Below are 17,953 nucleotides of genomic sequence, written 5' to 3' on the forward strand. Positions count from 1 at the left end.
TTCCATGTTATTCTTTCCATACATCTCACCCTCTTCTCCCCTCTCCCCATGTCCATATGTCTATTCTCTGTTTCTCCATTGCTGCCCTGTAAATAAATTCTTCAGTACCGTTTTTCTAGATTACATATATGTGCATTAGAATATGATATTTATCTTTCTCTTTCTGACTCACTTCACTCTGTATAATAGGTTCTAGGTGCATCCACCTCATCAGAACTGACTCAAATGCATTCCTTTTTATGGCTGAGTAATATTCCGTTCTGAATATGTACCACAGCTTCTTTATCCATTCATCTGTCGACGGGCCTCTAGGTTGCTTCTATGTTCTAGCTATTGTAAACAGTGCTGCAGTGAACAATGGGACACATGTATCTTTTTCAATCCCGGTTTCCTTAGGGTATATGCCTAGGGGAAGGATTGCTGGGTCATATGGTGGTTTTATTCCTGGTTTTTTAAGGAGTCTCTATACTGTCTTCCATAGTGGCTGTATCAATTTACATTCCCACCAACAGTGCAAGAGCGCAAATAAACTTTTTGTAATACTGCGAAAAAAGTGTGCAAAAAATCAACAATTTAGAGACTTACTTGGTGGACCAGTGGCTAAGTCTCCACGCTCCCAAGGCAGGGAGCCCAGGTTCAAGCCACGGTCAGAGAACTAGCTCTCACATGCCGCAATTAAGAGTTCACATGCCAAAGATTGAAGGTTCTGCATGCCACAACTAAGACCCAGTGCAGTTAAATCAGTAAATATTTAAAAAATCAGCAGTTTAGGACTGTGGTACTCAGATGTCAGTGTGCATATCCATCATTTTGTAAATCCTGACTTAGTAGGTCTGGTGTGGGCAGTGAAATTCTGTAGTTCTAACAAACTTCCAGGTGATACGGTCTATTGTTTCAAGGACCATACTTTGCAGAGCAAGAGTTTAGAAGACCTTGACTGAAATGGCAACCCTATAGTAAAATTAATAAAAATGAATTTGTGGGGTTATGAGGTAAGGCAATAAGATTAATAATGAATATGCAAATGTTGTATTAATAGGGTTAATATTTAAACCATCTGTCATTTAAGTGGAATGAGCAAATGAAATACATCTTGAACTTGATTTTAATTCCTTACATCTGTTAGCCCAGGCTTTCTGAAAGAATTATCATAAATAATAACAGATTGGTCCTTTTTATGTATTTTATGGTTGAATGTAATTTGTCTACTAATTTGAGAATAATTTTGAAAGGTGATGTTAATTGCAAGTTGCTTTTAAATTAAAGTTATACCACATTTTCCACACTCCAAGGATTTCTCAGACATGCCCTAATTGGTTGAACCTGACACCGTCTTATTTTTTTCCTTTCAAAAGGGGGAAAAATCCTTTAGTTTTTATAGAAGGAACTTAAAATAATTGCCCTACTTAGAAGTTAAGAAATAGAAAATGAAGTTTGTACTTAAAATGAACTTTTAAATGCAGATTCAACATGAGATATACTTTGGGTCCTCTTAACAGTATCCTTTTTTCTTTGTATTTCATGTGCCTACATATGACCTAGCATATGATAGGTGCTCAGTAAATATTTGTGTGTTGGCTTACTTTTCTTAAGGTAGTGTGAGAATTATGATGTGATGATGTAGTTGCTCAGTTGCACCTGACTCTTGTGACCCCATGGACTGTAGCCTGCCTGGTTCCTCTGTCCATGGAATTTTTTAGGCAAGAATACCAGAGTGGGTTGCCATTTCCTTTTCTAGGGTATCTTCCTGACCCAGGATCGAACCTGGATCTCCTACATTGCTGGTGGTCTCCTGCATTGCAGGCAGATTCTTTACCGACTGATCCACCTGGGAAGATATTTCTACTAGGATGTGATAGCTACTGTTTATTGTTTATTTTGGTATATTTCTTACAGCAGTCCTATGAAGCAAATATTATTGTACCATTTTATAGATAAGGGAACTAAAATTCAGAGAGGTTCAGTGACTTCCCAGGAACACAGAGAACTTCAGAGAGAATTCATACCCTGGTTTTCATGCCTCTAAAACTTGTCCCTTTAACCACTATGCCGTTTGTCTTAGAACTGTTAATATTTCATATGGGAACTAGCAGTTCAGTAATATAGATGAGGAATTTTGAGATTAACACACAGGGTGAAAAATGATAAAAATGATTGTAACTTTTTTTTTAAGGAAAATTTAAGATTCAGTAAAACCCCAAGAAAATTATTTTTGAAAATAGTGAAGTAGTAGTTCTTCTTTGCCTACCTGGTCATTTTTGATTGGATGCCTGATGTGAATTTTGTCGTATTGGGTGCAGGATATTTTTGGATTCCTATAAATACTCTTGAGCTTTTTGCTGGGATAAGTTATTTGGAGGCAGTGTGATCCTTTCAAGTCTTGCTTTTAAGCTTTGTCAGGTGTGACCAGAGCAGCATTTGATCTGGAGGTCTTTTTTTTTTTCCCCTCCTGAGGCGAAACTCTTCAACATACATGCTCTACCCAATGCCCTTACATTGTGAGGTTTCTCTCTCTGGCTGATAAGAACAGACTCTATTCCCTGCTCTGTGTGAGCACTCAGGATTGTTCCTGAAGTGCTTTCAGGTGGTTCTTTGCCCAGGCTCTGGGCATCTGCTCCCACACACGTATATGCTGAAAATTTGAGGAGGGGTCTCTCTCGGTGTGGCGCTCTACTCTCCGGAATCCCAGCTTGCAAACTCACCCTGACCTTCCTGGACTTGGACTCCGTCCCCTCCACTTAGGGACAGCTAGCAAAGCTCTGCCTGTGCTCCTTCTTGTAGTTTGGCCTGGTAACTTTCTCCAAGAAGTATTCTAGGTCAATGGTAAGACTCACTTCCTTTTTTCTGTTATTTCTCAGGAATCATGTCCTTTATTACGTGATATCCAGTGTCTTAAAAACTGTTGTTTCCTCTAATTCATGGAGCTTTGTAGTTGTTTCAGGCAGGAAGGCAGATGGTCCCTGTTATATACATTAGTTTGACCAGAAGTGCATGTCCATAGTGGGTCATTCGATTCAGCCCATTTTGTCATTTTCCAGTTCAGTTCATCAATTCAACAGAAATTACTGGATTATCTACCGGGTACTTGTCATTTACTTAGGCACTAGAGAAGCTATGGAACTATCCTTTGTGTTTCATCACTTGAGTACAGGATTACGAGTAGGGTCTGGTCACTGAAGTGGTGTTTCTCAAGGTGCAGGGGGCAGACTGTTTTCACTAGTCCCTCGAGGTGCTGGTTGAAGATGCAGATTCATGGTTCCTGCACTAGGCCTAATGAATCAAAATCTCTGAGGATGGCTCTCTAAGTGATTCTTATGTACTGCGATCTGTCTTCATGCCCCACTTCTGAAGGAAAGGTGAAGGAGAGGGAATAGTTGATAAAGTAATACTGATATTGTTTAATGATTTATAATTTATGTAGTAATTTCATAAACCTCTTCCTACTAATTCTCACATTTAAGATCTCTATTTAAATCTTATTACCCTTTTATACACAAGAAGCTGAGCTGGGCCAGGTTAAATAGCTTGCCAAAGGTTTACAAAGGAGTGGAGAACTGCTTCTAAAACTCTTGTCTTCTTTAAGCCATTCTGCTGTACACTGCTGCTTCCTCCAGTGGTACCTCCTTTTATGAAGATGTAGAGGGGTCATCAAGAATTATTATTCTTTCATGTAGGTTGCTTTTTTAAAAAGTTGACAGATTATGTTATTTTATTAATTAGTATTAAGATTGGCTGTGAATAACAGAAAATGCAAAATTAAATGGATTAAACAAAATGAAAGTTTATTATTTACATAACAGCACAGGGCTGGTATGATACTCCACAGTGTCAGGAAATGAGAATCCTTCTATTTTGTTCTCTGCCATGCATGGCTGTGGTCTCATAGTCCACAACAGAACTGATATTCTGTATGGCTTGGTGGAGGAAGGGATGAGGAAGTAGACAAAGGGTTCATACCTGCTGTCCCGTAAGGAAGTTTCTGGTTAGTTGCCGCATGACACTTTTGGCTGTAGCCAGAACTTAGACCTGTGGTTGTCTTAACTATATGAACAGCTGGCATATGTAGTCTGAATTCCATGAGATCATGTGTCCAGCTGAAAATCAGGGGCTCTCTTAGCGTATAAGGAAGAAAATGGTTATTGGAAAACAACTGGAAGTCTCAGCTAAGAAATGACAACTTATTCCTGGTTGGAACTCAAAAAGCATTTCTAATAACAGCAACAACAAGCAAAAAAACTTAATTTAGTACATAATTACTGTATGTCAGTACCTAGAAAGGTGATTGGCAGACACCTCCCAAATATTTATTGAATCAATGAATCAAGGTCAGATATCCTGGTAAATATCTGATCTTGCATTGTATCATTTAATCTTCTGATGACCCTATAAGGTAGTTATTACTGTTTGTATTTTATAGATGAGGAAGTAAGTGTACTTGTAAGTTGCAAAACAAGGATTTGATCCTAAATCTTTCTATTCCAGATAGTGCCTTTTTAAAGAGTAGTAGTCATTAGTGTTGTTCACCAGATTATACTAAGATTGCATATCCCCAGTCTCTTTGACGTTGTGTATCATGTGACTGGTTTTGACCAGTGAAAGGTGAGCAGATGAGCAGAAGGTGCCTATGGATGATTCCTCATCTTCTTTCTCTTTGCTACAGAATGGCAAGTATTGGCTGCCCTGCCAGGGGAAGTCCTCTAGTGAGAATGATAGGCAGTGTGAGGTAGGGCGGGAAGACAGGGAGGAGAAGGATGCATGGGTAGTGTGAGTGAGAAAGAAAGCCTTTTCTTTGGGGAGTTGTTAATTTCTACAGCACAATCTAGCCTACATCTGACTGATACAGAAATAATTTTTATAATTGTGGTTGTTTAATTGAATTGTATGTCACATACAGTGTACATTGTAGATTGCTTAGGCTTTTGTGGAAGGATTTTCTAACAGATGTTCTAACATTTTTTTTTTCCTTTTGACAAAATCATCACTTGTTCCAAAGTACCAGATTATAAATACATATTTCCAACTCTATTCTCCTTAAAAAACAAAAAGTTAATTTGATTGTGTAACAGACATAGTTTTCATAGAGGCTATGGCTTGTTTGCAAACATGATTTAAGGTAGAGTTTATCTAGACAAATATTTTGAAGAATGTTTTTCAGTTTAGTGATTGAAGAAGTCTCAGAAGTTATAGTTTAAAATGAGGTCCGAGAAAATAAAAATTCATTTATGTTTAGGATTTGTTCCCTGCCTGCTGTGTGCCAGATACTGTTCAGGGCTCTGTTTAGAGATGATTAAGGCATCACCATTGGAAGATCTAGCCAGTTAAGCTCAAGTACCTGCTTATTTGGAATATAGGGTGCTTTTTACCTAAAAATGACAATATGGCATCTGAGAAATAAAGTGTTTCTTTAACTCAGATTTAGAAAAACAGTTTGGATATTGGAACTGTTAGGGGTATGAATGAACCTTGTTAGTGAATAAATAGAAGATAGTGACTTCTAATTAGTGAATAAGTGAAGATAGCAAGTCAGGTGCAGAGACCTAGGGTAGGTGTGCCAAAGGGAGATACTACTTTCTAGTATACGCTTCAGTCGTATCCAGCTCTTTGCAACCTTATGGACCATAGCCCACCTGTCTGTGGGATTCTGCAGGGAAGAATACTGGAATGGATTGCCATTCCCTCCTCCAGAGGATCTTCCCAACCCAGGGATGGGACCTGCGTCTCTTTACCACTAGCGCAGGCAGGTTTTTTACCACTAGTGCCTCCTGGGAAACCCTACTTTCTGTATAATTGGTGATTTTTATAGTATTTATTAGTTTGGGAGATTTTCAAGGATTTCTAAATGTATTGGACAAATGTCCTATAACTATGTTTTATAGGAAAATCAATAACCAGAGGGACCTTGATTAGTAATCAGGACATAAAGATCTTATTCCTCTGTTGGAAGGTAGGTATTTTGAGTAAATATATTCCACTTATGGCTAGTAATCAAGGTGAACAAGTTAACTTCAATAGCTAGGTTTAAAAGCACTTGAAAATTTTACAATCATTAATTGTATTGCATATATGTGGTAAAAAGAAGGGGAATCACATCTCTTGCTCTGATGCATGAGATTATATTTTTAGATTCTAAAGAAAAAACAAATTCCCCAGGTATATTTTTTTGGTTTGGGTGTTATGCTCTTAATAATTGTGTGTGTGTTTGTTACTGTTAACACTTTGCATTTCTGTGAAACATCAAAAGCAAAATACTGAATTTTACAGTTTGGTAATGAGTGTGTAGCAGGACCACTTTTATTAGCATAATATACCCTACAATTTGTTGAAATAATCTATGAGGCTCTTTAGCTTCCAAGAGTAAGGAGGCAACTAATAGTCTGCTTAACAATTTCACACATTTCCATACTTTATGATGCATAAATCAGCAGTTTGGGCCAGTGTATAGAGCTGTGACACTTTCTAAGGGGTCTTAAAAGCAGAAAGAAACTCAAGTTCATAATTTAGTTTGTCCCATCTGACAGGTAATGCTAGCCTTTCATGTAAATATAATTTAAGTACATTTGAAGTACTTTTCTATATTTTCATATATTTCTTTTAATCTTTTTGCTAGTTTTAGATTACATTTAGTACATTCTTGCACAAATACATGAATTTAAAATAGAAGACTCTCTGATCACTTCACCAATATATTAGTATAAGCTGTGCCTGAAAAGCCTGCTTGTGATAGGCACGCTCTGTATCTCAGTGTGTGCTACTGTGTTGATGGCAAAATGCTGCATAGCCAGAGGTCAGGTTGATGTAAGTCTTTCTTTCCCCAGTTTTATTGCGATATAATTGACATTTAATAGTGTATAAACTTAAGATGTACAAAATGATGATTTGATATATGTATATATTGTGAAATGATTGCCACAGTAAGTTTAGTTAACCTCCATCACCTCACATAGTTACACGTTTTTCCCTTGTGATGAGAACTTTTAAAATCTGTCAAATACACAAAACAGTATTGCTAGCTGTAGTCATGATGTTGTACATCTCTAGAACTTGTTTATCATATAACTGGAAGTTTGTACCTTTTGACCACCCCTACCCATGTTGCTCACCACCCTCTTTTTTTTTTCACCAGTCTGTCCTGTTGCTGTGAATTTGTTTTTTTCTTTTTTAATTCCACTGTGATATCATCTAGTATTTGTCTTTCTCTGACTCATTTCACTTAGCATAATACTCTCAGGGTTCATTCATGTTGTCACAAATGGAAGGGTTTGTTTCCTGTTTTTTAATGGCCTAATAATGTTCTACTGTGTGTGTGTGTATCCACACCATGTTTTTTTTATCCATTCATCTGTTGGTGGACGCTTAAATAATGCTGCAGTGAACCTGGGGGTAGATACCTCTTTGAAATAATGATTTTGTTTCTTTATGATGTATTCTACACAGAAATGGAATTGCTAGACCACGTGGTAGTTCTACTTTTAACTTTTTTTTTAGGAAGCTCAATACCGTTTTCCATGGTGGCTGCCCCAGTTTACACTCCCACCAGCAGTGCACAAGGGTTCCCTTTCTCTACATCCTACCAGCACTTGTTACCTCTTTGTCTTTTTGATGACAAATGGGAGGTGATATCTTATTGTGGTTTAGATTTTATTTCTCTGATGGTTAGTGATGTTGAGCACCTGTATCTGTTGGACTTGAACTAGTTCTTTAGAAAAATGTCTTTTCAGGTCCTTTTCCCATTTTAAAATTGGATTAGTTGCTTTTATGCTATTGATTGGTATGAACTCCTTGTATATTTTTTAATATTAACCCCATGTAAGATAGGTGGTATGCAAATGCTTTCATCCAGAGCTTGTCTTTTCATTTTGTTGGTCATTTTTTGATGTACAGAAGTTTGTTGGTTTGATGCAGTTTCAGTTGTTTATTTTTGCTTTTGTTGCTTGTGCCTTTTTTTAATATCCAAAAAAAAATCATTGCTGAGACCAATGTCAAGGAGCTTTTTCCCATTGTTTTCTTCTAGAAGTTTTATGGTATCAGGTCTTACATTGAAGTCTTTAACTCATTTTGAGTTAAATTTGTGAGTGATGTAAGATAGGGGTCTAGTTTCATTATTTTACATGGAGTATCCAATTTTCCCAGTATCATTTATTGAAGAGACTGTCTTTTCTCCATTGAGTATTCTTGGCTCCCTTGTCAAATATTAGTTGATTTGTATATAAATGGGTTTATTTCTGGGTTCTCTATTGTGTTCCATTGGTTTATGTGTCTGGTTTTTTTTTTTTTTTTTTTTTTGCCTGTACCATAATACTGTTTTGATGACCTAAATCTTAAGCCACTAGAAAGAGAAGATATGAATGTGATGTTCTGACACCTTAAAATGATCTTTTTCTGTGAAGACTTTGTCATTAAAAATAGCTTTTTAAAAAATTTTCTGTTGTGCTAATGTGAACATTCCAGAAAAATGCTAAATTATCACCCATTAAAAATATTTCCCAAGAGCCTTAAATAAGTAAATTTTTTCTCAGATTCCTGGATTGTATTAGGCATTATAATATTTGGAATTTCTAGGATGGGTTAGGATACTTCATGTAGTACCCTACTACATGTAAGCTGAATGCTTTTCTTACCCCTGCTTCTGCTTAATCAACAAAAAATCCTTAGGTAAAACTTCTGATTATGCTTGAATTTCTTTAATAAAGGTAGATAGAAGAGTGTAGTAGACTCACACATCCGTATTAACAGCTTCAGTAGTTACCAACTCATGGTCAATCTGGCTTCATTGATATTCTTTCCATGTCCATCATGTTATTTTTTTTAAATATTTACTTATTTATTTGACTGTACCTGGTGTTAGTTGCAGCATATGGGATCTAGTTCCCTGACCAGAGATGGAAACTGGGCCCTCTGCACTGGGAGCACGAAGTCTTAGCCACTGGACCACCAGGGAGTCCCCATTATGTTATTTTGAAGCACATCTCAGCCATCTTAACATTTCATCAAATATTTTAGTTTGTATCTCTAAAAGATAGAAACTTAAAAAACCCTACAATAATAATACCATTTTTTACTCTAAAAAAAACACAAAACAGTTCCTTGATATTATCAAATAGTCAGTGCTCAAATTTCTAATAGTCTCATAAGTTTAATAATTCTTTTAAACAGGACCATACATGGTGATTGATTAGTATTTGTTTTAATCTTTGCGGTCTCTTCCCTATGTTTCCCTTATCTACCTTTCTTCCTTCCTTGAAATTTATTTGTTGAAGAAACTGAAGAGTTCTGAAGAGTTTCTGACTTTATGATTTTGTGACTGTATCTCTGGAGTGCAATTAATGTGATCCTTAGTTCTCTGTATTTCTTGTGAATTGATAGCTGAATCCAGAGGCTTGATAAAATTCAGATTCAGTTTTTTTGTTCTGGGGGTTTTATGGCTAGACTACTGGTAGGCATACCTATTGGAAGTGTGTGATGCCTGTTTATGTCTCTGGAGTTGCAGCTGTTGCAGCACAATGTCTTTTTTGTTGTTCAGTCTCAGTCATGCCCACTCTTTGTGACCCCATGGACTGCAGCACACTAGGCTTCCCTGTCCTTTGCCATTTCCTGGAGCTTGCTCAAACTCATGTCCATTAAGTCAGTGACGCCATCCAACCATCTCGTCCTCTGTTGTCCCCTTCTCCTCCTGCCTTCAATCTTTCCCAGCATCAGGGTCTTTTCTAATGAATTGGCTCTTCACATCAGGTGGCCAGAGTATTGGAGCTTCAGCATCAGTCTTTCCAATGAATATTCAGGGTTGATTTTCTTTAGGATTGACTGGTTTGATCTCCTTACTGTCCAAGGGACTCTCAAGAGTCTTCTCAAACACCACAGTTCAAAGGCATGAATTCTTGGGCATTCAACCTTTGTTATGGTTCAAATGTCACATCCATACCTGACTATTGGAAAAACCATAGCTTTGACTATAAGACCTTTGTCAGCAAAGTAATGTCTCTGCTTTTTAATATGCTATCTAGGTTGGTCACGGCTTTTCTTTCCAGGAGCAAGTGTCTTTTAATTTCATGGCTGCAGTCACCATCTGCAGTGATTTTGGAGCCCAAGAAAATAGTCTGTCACTGTTTCCATTGTTTCCCCATCTATTTGCTATGAAGTGATGGAACCAGATGCCATGATCTTCGTTTTCTCAATGTTGAGTTTTAAGCCAGCTTTTTCACTCTCCTCTCACTTTTATCAAGAGGCTGTTTAGTTCCTCTTCACTTTCTGCCATAAGGGTGGTGTCATCTTTGTATCTCTGGTTATTGATATTTCTCCCTGCAGTCTTGTTTTCAGCTTGTGCTTCCTCCAGCCCAGCGTTTCTCATGATGTACTCTGCATATAAGTTAAATAAGCAGGGTGACAGTATACAGCCCTGATGTACTGCTTTCCCAACTTGGAACCAGTCTGTTGTTCCATGTCCAGTTCTGGTGTTTCTTGACCTGCATATACATTTCTTAGGAGGCAGGTCAGGTGGTCTGGTATTCCCATCTCTTTCAGAATTTTCCACAGTTTGTTGTGATCCATACAGTCAAAGGCTGTAGCATAGTCAATGAAACAGAAGTAAGTAATTGTTCTGCTATCATTGCATTTACTCCATCTGTTTCTCTTCTTCTACTTTAGCTCTTGTTTTTAAGATTTGTTCTCCTGTGGCTGTGTCTTTGGTCCACATTATCTTGTCCATGTGATTTCTTCCTCTTTGTAGTTATGCTCTGTGTTTCTCAATATTTCTCCTACTTGATCGTTCAGACCATTAATTTGGTCTCACCAGTGTCCATCCAGTTCTTCAGTTAAGCTACTGAATTTTTATATTTGTAAAGCATGTTTTTGGCTCCAAGGCTCATTAAATGTTATTTATAATAATAATTATTTTTTGGCTCAAGTTGTTGATCTCCTGTGGTTTTTTTTTTTTTAACTGCTAGGAGCCACATGTTCTGTGTTTTCTGTTTGTTCTTTGTCTCTTTAGCCTATTTGATATGTTGTTATTTTCCTTAACTTATGCCTCTTCTTACCTTTGGGGCTCAAGCCCAATATACCTTAAATGTTAAGTGTTGGAAAGTGCATGAGTCTCACCTTCTAGGTCTTCTGTAGAGGAGTACAAAGGACTCAGCTGAGTAAGTTGCCCGGCTCCACTATGACTCCTTAAGGCTGGGAGAGCACTCGGAATTTCAGAATACACAAGCTGATCTTCCTGGCGTAATCGACCAATGTCTATGGGTTAAGCTGTCTCCCAAGAACTGGGGCATTCCTGCCTTTGCCCTCTGGCTGCTTGCTTAGGCTTGGGTCTCCACTCTCAACAAGGGGGAAAACACACCAGCTCCTTTCATCTGGATTCTGAGACCTCAGCCCACCCTTGTAGCCCACTTGGATGCCGATTTTAATAACTGCTCAAGGAAAGGTAATTGGTGTTTGGGTTGGGTTTGGGAAGGGAAGACTGCAGGAATGCAATCAAATTATTTTTTTTCTTGAACCTCTTAGAAGTCTTAGATTAGACATTTTTAAGCTCAGCATACTCTAAGTATCTTTTAGATGAAATATTGCAAATTGTATGAAAAATAGTAACTGTGGAATCCCCAGAAACCTTCAAGTCTTTGCTCAAGCTTCACCTCAGTGATGCCCACATTGACTACCCTATTTATATTGTAACATCCATGCCCTGTCTTTACAACCCCCCACCTCATACCCTGCTTTGTTTGTTCTCTAGTGCCTAGCGCTTTCTTATATACCGGATAATTTACTTATTATGTTCAGTGGTGTGTCTAGAACATCTGAAGCCCAAAGTGGATAATTTTTAACACTTTCCTAAATGATGAAATTATTTTCACAAAAATTTCATAAATAAAATTTATTATTATGCAAACAGCAAAAATTCTTTGATTGAGATTCATTATTGTAAGCATGGCAGTAAGATAACTAAGGAAAAGGAAATGCACACTATAGCACAAGGCAGGAAAAAAAAGCACAAATGCTTAGCCATTTGTTTTTATATCTATTGAACAGCTAAATGTTTGAACTTTGCTTCTTTGGTTAGAGGCTGATATTTTATGTAATTAATTTCTTTGAGAAGTGATTTTAAAAAGTAAAACTGAAAATCTCCACAGGTACAATTTAGGCAACTAATGATAAAATTGCTGATATGTTTTATTCTCTTTTTGTTATTTAGTTTGGAAACATTTAACAGTTTTAAAAGAATAGTATTTTAATATTAAAAGTATTATTCAAATTTAGTAAAATATTTTGAGTGTGAACTAAAATTTGCAGTTGCCAAACAAAAACATTCCATCTTGTTGCTTGCACTTCGGTTGTTTTAAAATTTTAAACACAAATATAAATGCCAGAGATGAAATGACAGCTTTCTAGTAACTCAAGTTCTGTTTCCTAGTCTTTATAATCCCTGTGCTGTCATTGTTTAGTTTGAATCTATGATTTAAATGTAGAAGAATGTTGTACCACAGGGTTGAAATGAAGTGCATCCTAAGAAAGCGTTTGAGACAAGAACTTTGCAGCAAGCTTGAAGTATATCAAAGCCTTGTGAGAGTCTCTTGAAGCAGATATATGTGGTTAAGTCTGCATATATGTGTGCCAACTTTATAATTGGGAGTTTTCCAGGTGAATGTCTATGTAGGAAACAAAGTTTATTAAAGAATAAATAATAAAAATCTGAAAACTTGAATCTTAGGGTTAAACTCAGCAGTATATATTATTTAAACTCAGCAGTTGTTTAGAACTTAGATCAACAAAAGATTTTTTTCGGGGAAGGGTATTTCATCAGTGACATTGATTAGAATTGCTAGCACTGGGTGGTAATAAAGAGCAGCTGCTTTTTAGTGAGTTCAGCTATTGTTTATAAATTCTCAACAAAGCATTCCCTTATTGCCTGCACCAGGGTGACTGCTCTCACCATCCCGCTCTTGGTATGCCACTGATTTATTGTTTACTGTTGTCTGTACCTTGTCTTGCATCTCATCCTGCATTAGATCCATGAGGGCAGCTAATGTTTTGTTCAGTGATGTAGCCCATCTAAAAAATTGCTTCTGAGCATCCGTTAGGTGCCCAGTAAATATTTGTTGAATGAGCAAATGAATCAATGAAGCGGTCAAGGACATTCCTTTCTATGTTTTTTTTTCTTTCCCAAACACTTATAAGAGAGAGCAATACATAGTGGGTTCGTTGTTAATGTTAGCTGACTGACCTAAACATTTGGTTTATGGCCTCTTCTTTGGATCCTTGGGTTTCCACATGAATTCTAGAATCAGCTTGTTAATTTCTTCAAAAGAATTTAAAATTTTATTATTGCTGTAACAAATTGCCACAGACTTAGTGACTTAAAAAAAAAAAAACAACCCAAACTTAGTTTGCTAATGCTTTGCTTATAGTTCTGGAGGTCAGAAGTCTAAAACAGGTCTTAAAAGGTTAAAATTAGGGTGTCAGCAGGGCCACATTTCTTCTGGAGGCTTTAGGGGAGACTATTTCTTCCCTGTTCCAGCTTCTAGAGGCCACCTGAGTTCCTTGACTTCTACTATCCTTCCATCTTCAAAGCCAGCAGACAGGTTTCCTTCTCTGACTCTTGACTCTTCTGCCTCCTTCTTTCCCTTATAGGGACCGTTAGGATTCCATTGGGCCCATCTGGAAAATCCAGAATACTTTCTTGTCTCTAGATCCTTAACTTAATCACATCTGCAAAGTCCCCTTTGCCATGTAAGATAAGATATTTACAGATTCCAGAGATAATGTCAGGAAGCTTTGGTGGGGATTATTATTCTGCCTATGTCATCATTTGACAGCATTTAACAATATTAAAATTTCCTACCTGTAAACAAAGTGTCTCTCTCCATATATTTACTGTATATTAAATTTCTGTCAGTTTTCAGCTTATAGATCTTTTACTCCTTTTGTAATATTTATATTAATACCTAACTAGTTCATATTTTTCATGCTGTTATAAATTTTGATGTTTTAAAATCCCAGATTCCAGTTGTTCTTTACTAGTTTGTATATATTTAGTTTTCATTTATTGATCTTGTATCCTGCAGTTGTTCTAAAATTCATTTGTTAGTTCTAGGGAATTGGATTTTCTATATAAATGATCTTGTTATCCGTGAATTAAGATAGTTAAGACAGTTTTCATCTTTCTTTCTAGTCTGAGTGCTTTTTATTTCTTTTTCTTGCCTAATTTCAGTGGTTAGAACTTCCAGTAGAGTGTCAAATAGAAGTGGTGATATTCTTGTCCCTTATCTTAGAGAGAAAGCTTTTAGTCCTTCACTGTTAAGCATGATGGTAACTGTAGTTTTTTCATAAATGCCCTTCATCAACTTGAGGAAGTTCCTTCTATTCCTGGTTTGCTGATTTTTTTTTTTTTAACTCACTAATGGATATTGAATATTGTCAAATGTCTTTTGTACATTCCTTCATTTATTGAGCAGTCATCCTATGATTTTTCTTTTTTAGTTTATTAACATGGTGAATTACATTCAGTTCAGAATACTTCCTAATTTCTCTCTTAATTTCTTATTTACCCATGGGTTGTTTAGAAGTTCAGTTCAGTCACTCAGTCGTGTCCCACTCTTTGGGACCCCATGGACTGCAGCACACCAGGCTTCCCTGTCCATCACCAACTCTCGGAGCTTGCTCAAACTCATGTCCATCAAGTCAGTGATGCCATCCAACCATCTCATCCTCTGTTGTCCCCTTCTCCTCCTGCCTTCAATCCCAGTATCAGGGTCTTTTCCAATGAGTCAGTTCTTCACATCAGGTAGGCAAAGTATTGGAGTTTCAGCTTCAGCATCAGTGCTTCCAGTGAATATACAGAACTGATTTCCTTTAGGATGGACTGGTTGGATCTCCTTGCAGTCCAAGAGATTCTCAAGAGTCTTCACCAACACCACAGTTCAAAAGCATCAATTGTTCGGCGCTCAGCTTATAGTCCAACTTTATAGTATTTAGAAGTACATTGTCTAGTTCCAAAATATTTGGGAACCTTTTCAGAGATCTTTCTGTTTCTGATTTCTAACTTAATTTTTGCTCAGAGAACATACTTTAAAATTTACTAAGACTTGTCTTATGGCCCAGAGTTTGGTCTATGTTATAAATGCTCTGTGTTCACTTGAGAAGAAAATATATTTTGCTGATATTGAGTGGTGCGCTGCTGTGCTTAGTCACTGTCATGTCTGACTCTTTGTAACCCCATGGACTGTAGCCCGCCAGGCTCCTCTGCCCATGGAGATTCTCCAGGTAAGAATATTGGAGTGGGTTGCCATGCCCTCCTCAGGGGGATCGTCCCAACCCAGGAATCAAACCCAGGTCTCCCACATTGCAGGCGGATTCTTTACTATTTGAGCCACCAAAGAAGTACAAGAATACTGGAGTGGGTAGCCTATCCCTTCTCCACGGGATCTTCCCGACCCAAGAATTGAACCAGGGTCTCTGGCATTGCAGGCAGATTCTTTATCAGCCGAGCTACCAGGCCAAGCCTATTGGTATTGAGTGGAGTGTTGTGTAAATGTCAGTCAGGTCATGTTGGTTGGTAGTATTGTTCAAGTCGACAATATGCTTGCTAATTTTCTGTGTACTTGTCAGTTATTGAGAGTGGGTGTTGAAATCTGACTGTAATTGTGGATTTGTTTACTTTTCCTTACAGTTCTATCAGTTATTGTTTCATGTATTTTTATGGTTTTTTACAAATATTTTGTTTTATTTTAATGAAGCTGGTACAGATGATGTCCATTTAAAACCTATGTATCCCAGGCCAAAAAGTATAAATAAAGTGTTCTGTTGTATATATTTCTGCATGAATAACTTTAACTGCTAATGAAAATTAGAACTTTTCTGGGATCTTTTGACAAGATTTTTCTTTCATCTTAAGATGCTTTCTTTCAGTGAAGCCATCTTTGGAGTTAGTCGTTATTCTCACCACCTCTGTCATCTTGATGCCAACCTGGTATTCCACTTCTTTGGGTCCAGACCCTCAGATGTTACCTTGGAGAAGGAAATGGTAACCCACATTTTTGCCTGGAAAATTCCATGGACGGAGAAGTCTGGTAGGCTACAGTCCATGGGGTCACAAAGAGTCGGACACGACTGAGCGACTTCACTTTCTTTCTTTCTCAGATGTTAAAGGTAGCTTCAAGTTAAGGAAAGGTAATTTTTCCACAGTTCAGTTCTCTGAAAGACTTCCATCTCCCACTGAAAGTCTTAGACTGGGAGTGAAGCAGTCACATGCTGCAGGACTGATTGGAAAGTCATTATATAACACTTGCAATAGTTGATCTTATTTATCACAAGCCTGCAAATCCACAGTTCTGGGAAAGGTGGCCTCTGTGCACACATACGGTTTTTAAAAGGGAGAGTGCAGTGTGAGGGGGGCTGAGCTTTGATCGGGCTTCCCCGGTGGTGCAGTGGTAAAGAATCCGCCTGCCAGTGCAGGAGACATTGGTTCTGTCCTTGGGTCAGGAATATCCCCTGAAGTGGGAAATGGCAAGCCATTCCAGTATTCTTGCCTGGAAAATTCCACGGACAGAGGAGCCTGGGGGGCTACGGTCCATGGAGTTGCAGAGTAGTTAGACATGACTGAGCATGCATGCATGAGGTTTGATCACCAGATCAACACAATGAAAACAAGCAATAACAAATAATAGGCACTAGAATTCAAATTACTAGATATCTTACAGAGAAGGGGTGCCAGTTTTCAATTCTGGTTTAAACACCACATTATAGAAGCACTATTTTAAAAAATAAAAAAGGATTAAGGGGAAAAAAATAAAAAGAATATCTAAACCATTGAATGACCCCCTGTTTGTTCCTGATAAACTTAAATCACATCTTCTCCCTTCAATCCCAGGTCTTTTGGAGTATGATTATCACCAGTGCTCTGGCCTTCAAAGAGAAACCTGGTTGAATTATGTGAATTCCCTGTCTTTGACAGTTGCTTCTTTGAGTTTCTTGAGATATGTCATCATTTTTCACTTTGAAGTGAATCTCACTCCTATCCTGTCCAGTAACTTTGAGTTTAATATGTTCTCCTCTCTTCTTATCCCCCAAGTCCTCAATTGAAGATTTTGCCTTCTGGTCAGACATGATGATGGTGGCATCCCTTGCTGTCTCTGCACAGCAATGGCCTGTGTAGGCAGAACCTTGCCTGCTTCATGTATTTTTAAGTTCTTATTGGTGATGTAAATGTTTAGGATAATTATGTCTCTTGATTAATTGACTCATTATCATTATGAGATGATCTTTTTTATACCTTTTGATGATCTTGCCTGAAATTAATATAGCTATTCCTGCTTTCTTTTGACTAGTATTCAGTTCAGTTCAGTAGCTCAGTCGTGTCTGACTCTTTGCAACCCCATGAACTGCAGCACGCCAGGCCTCCCTGTCCATCACCAACTCCTGGAGCCTACCCAAACTCATGTCCATTGAGTTGGTGATGCCATCCAACCATCTCATCCTCTGTCGTCCCTTTCTCCTCCTGCCCTCAATCTTTCCCAGCATCAGGGTCTTTTCAAATGAGTGAGCTCTTTGCATCAGGTGGCCAAAGTATTGGAGTTTCAGCTTCAACATCAGTCCTTCCAGTGAACACCCAGGACTGATCTCCTTTAGGATGGACTGGTTGGATCTCCTTGCAGTCCAAGGGACTCTCAAGAGCCTTCCCCAACACCACAGTGTTAGCAGTGTGTATTTTTCTCACCATTTTGTTTCTTATATGTTTATATTCATATATAGTTGTGCCTTGTCTTCTCATCCTGTTGTCAGATTGTCTTTTATTGAAATGTCTAAACCATTTACATTTAATGTGGTCATTGAGAGGGTTAGGTATAAGTAGTCTTGGTATTTTCTTTGTTTTTGTCCCAGTTGTTCTTCCTTTTATATTCTTATTATTTTGGATTCGTTAAATATTGTTTTTAATCCCTTATATCCATCTACTTTTAAAGAAGATATG

General features: G+C 37.7%; 1 protein-coding gene and 1 pseudogene across 5 annotated transcripts in view; one reads left to right on the forward strand and one right to left on the reverse strand.

The window, feature by feature from the left end:
* Nucleotides 1-17,953, forward strand: part of REC114 (REC114 meiotic recombination protein) — a 184,611-nt gene that overhangs the window by 76,827 nt on the left and 89,831 nt on the right. The gene's annotated exons all lie outside the window — the stretch shown is intronic.
* LOC133255292 (small ubiquitin-related modifier 1-like) lies at nt 16,550-17,091 on the reverse strand (annotated as a pseudogene).

This window comes from Bos javanicus, chromosome 10 (assembly GCF_032452875.1).
Source record: "Bos javanicus breed banteng chromosome 10, ARS-OSU_banteng_1.0, whole genome shotgun sequence".
Lineage (NCBI taxonomy): Eukaryota > Metazoa > Chordata > Mammalia > Artiodactyla > Bovidae > Bos > Bos javanicus.